Consider the following 3,811-nt stretch of genomic DNA (forward strand, 5'->3'; position numbering starts at 1 on the left):
TTGATAGTTTAGGGTTTAGTGTTGATAGTTTAGGGTTTAGTGTTGATAGTCTAGGGTTTAGTGTTGAAGTTTAGGGTTTAAAGTTTAGAAGATGTTTTAGGGTTTAGAGTTGAAGGTTTAGGGTTTAGGGTTTAGAGTTGATGTTTTAGGGTTTAGAGTTGAGAGTTTAGGGTTTAGAGTTGATGTTTCGGAGTTTTCGAGATTAGAGTTGATGTTTCAGGGGTTAGGGTTTATTTCAAAAAAAAAAAGTTTAAGATTGATGGTTTAGGGTTCGTATTGCAAAAAATTAGGGTTTATGATTGATGGTTTAGGGTTTAGAATTGAGTTTTAGGGTTTAGGGTTTGAATTTCGAAATAATATAATTCAGAAAAAATTAAAAAAATTAGTTTTTATTGTTTTAGATTTTTATTTATTTAAATATTTATTTATTATATATATAAAAAACATGAGGATAAAAGTCTTTTGCCTCTTAATGAGGAAGATATTTTTGAAAATGTCCTTTTAATGGTGGTATAAATGAAAAGTGGTAGTATGAAAGTGGTAAACATGTAATTTCCCCTAAGTACAATTTGCGTTTTAATTCTAAAACAACACTCTTTGTGTAAAAAAAATAATACTAAAATAACATTTTTTTAAGAAACAGAAGGATTAATAGATATGAATTTAACATAGTATTAGAATCAACCGATGTTGGCTTATTCTTTAAATGCTTTTTTATTTTTTTGAAAAAAATCTACCTAAAAATAATACTAATTGATGAGAGACAGATCCCTCAATAATAATGGCCCTCAAATGACCATCACCACCGCCACATACGAAGTTTTACAAAAGCAAAATTAATTGGAAAGTTTTAGGATAGAGACCATAATGTATGTTGCCGATCATATTGAATCTAATTCATCTGTCATGAAAAAAAAAAAAAAAAAAAAAGTATGACCTAACCAGCAATGCAATGTAGATATATAATTCTTTTAGATCCCTTGCATGTTTCACATAAGATGATTTAAATAGCAATTAAATTGTATCCTTATATTAGTATTATGTAATCTAAAATATAAGTAGGAAGCGATTTTCTTTCTTACAAAGTTCCTAGTTAATCACTACACTACGTTGTTTTTAATTCCTAATAAAGTAACAACGAAATTATGTTATGAAATGCTAGCAAGCGCGAAATATAGAAACCATTTATATATTTAGCGACAAAATGTGGTCAACAAATCCGGTGAATTGCCCACGACCTGGAAATATTTTAGCAACAGCTTAAGAGAGTAGTGTTTCAGTCCGTCGGTAACTAACGAGTAACAGGGATGGACATTTAATCCATTAAATTTGATTTGATTCGATTCGTTATTTGTTTTGATTCGATCCGAAAATTTCGGATATCCGTAAACTTTTGAAACAAAACTAATATTAAAAATTAATATTTGTTAAAATCGAAACAAATCACAAATATTAAAATTTTAGGAAGCGGATATCAGCTCCAATCCGGCAATATATAAATACATGTATATCTTGATTATATTTAAAGTTTAAATGTATAAAATTATATAATTATTATTCTAACATATGATTTGACAAATTATATTCATATTATTACTTATATAAAAGTATTACATAAAAAGAAAAAAATTACGACAATTATAACTTTTTTTCTTAAGTTTTGTGTTATTATAATTGTTAACTAAATTTTAAAAAATTACAAAATATGTAGATTCACTACTTATTTTAATTTTAATTTTTTATATCATGCAAAAAAATATTTTACAAAACAAATTTGTATCAAAATTTTAAGATTATTTGTATTAATTAAAAAGATGAGATATCCGTAAGTATTCTTAAATATCCGCAAATATCTATTTATTTTCGGATATCCGTATTTTTCTGAAGCAAAGCAAATTGAAAAATTAGATATTCGTAACATACAAAACAAATCACAAATACCTTTAAAAATCCGGATATCCGATCTATGTCCACCCCTAATGAGCAATGGCCTAAGCAACCAACAACAAAAAATAAACTAATGACTAATTGCAATTAGCAACCGACAAAAAAACTAAAAATTAATTGCTGACGAAAAAACTTAGCTGAACACCAAAAAAAAAAAATTGTTTGCTTTATCTTTTTAACAAAATTCGCAACTTTCTCTTTTGTATATCCAATCATAACTAAAGCAGCTTTTCTCATGATTTTCATAGAAATATCACACATGCGCTCTCCAAAATGGTTAAACAGGCGTTAGGCACCACCAACCAGACTGACATAAGATTGCATGGGCACATGCTCTCTCTAAAACCCGAGCATCTTATATTACACACCCTCTAACTCTTAAATCTAATAATACAAACAATATAATATTGAACAATGTATATACATTAATTCAACGGCAAGGGAACGGTAGGAGAATCATTGTCCCATGTATATTCAAATAGCACTCTCCTTTCTATGTTTAATTAATTTTGAATCCAAAGATGTCGTCAAGTATAGAGGTTAGATGTAGTGTCTTTTTCTTTCATTTTCAACACGCTGAAACGTGGAAGATGCTCTTATTTTCTGCGTGTTGTATATGTACATACTCGAATTTCTCTTGAATTGAACTCAATATACCCAACCACTCACCGACACATTTCTCTTGCTTCTTTTCCTGACTATAAAAAAAATTAAAAACAAAATCAATCGCGAGCTACCACGTGTCAGTAGGGTCTGCGAAACAGGCAAACACCGACGTTTAATTAGACAACAGAAGCAATGGTTGTTAATTTATTGTGGCCCCAGCGTGGGTCCCACCAACTATTTAATTATTTTTTTCTAAGCCTTTTTCCTAACCACCCCACCTAAGCTACCCAATAAACATGTTCTAATGCCTTTATACTATTCAATGGTACTATTATCACTTTCCGTTATCATTCAACACATACATTTCTCCTCGTGATTTGTGTTTGGTGCTGATCGTATTATGAGCCGCGACAAACAAATCATGCGGCAACAACGAGCACACGCGCAGTTATTTTTCGGAGATACCGATGTATATAATGCGAGTCAAATTTATTATTAAATTTCTTTCTTTTTTTTTTGATTTTTTTTTTTTAAAAAAAAATAAAAAAAATAGACCAATCGCGGGCGGCCACGACACGTGAGACCCGCACTACAGTGTTGAATTTAGGAGAGAGAGATTCACGCGGGAGAGGCGGAACAAGCCGAGATCATCGGTTATGCTTATTTTAATATTTTTTTTTCGTAAAACGTGTGACCCCCTGTGAACCCCGCTGCGCATGCCCTTAGTCGATGTAGAAAATTGATTTTCCGATTGCCTAGGATTTCTGTACACCAAAGTTTAGTATTGCATGTATAACATGCTAGAATATACTATGCCATCTTTCTTTTCTTTTTGTGCAACATACTATGCCATCTTTCTTACTATACTAGAATATACAAAAAAAAATACTATGCCATGTTTCAAAAAAAATATATGCTAGAATATACTGTTAGATCAAATTTGTTAGCACCTTGATATAAATTATTTAAATATATTTACTAAGCTGTCGGTCTTATAGGACTTGGTCAAACTTGATAATTTCGATAGGTCAAGATGACAAGATCGCTTAATGAATAATTAATTGGAGTTCGAAAAAATTCCTAATTGTTATGAAAAAAATTGTGGATGGCTCGTAACTAAGAGATTATGATTTGTAATCTTTCCATTTATCTATAACGGTGTAATCTCATATATAAGGAACCTCTATGTTATAAATAAAGATAGATTTTTTCATTATTTTTATAACACGTTATCAGCACGAAACTCTAAATCCCTAAG

Source organism: Brassica oleracea, chromosome C6 (genome assembly GCF_000695525.1).
Source record: "Brassica oleracea var. oleracea cultivar TO1000 chromosome C6, BOL, whole genome shotgun sequence".
Classification (NCBI taxonomy): domain Eukaryota; kingdom Viridiplantae; phylum Streptophyta; class Magnoliopsida; order Brassicales; family Brassicaceae; genus Brassica; species Brassica oleracea.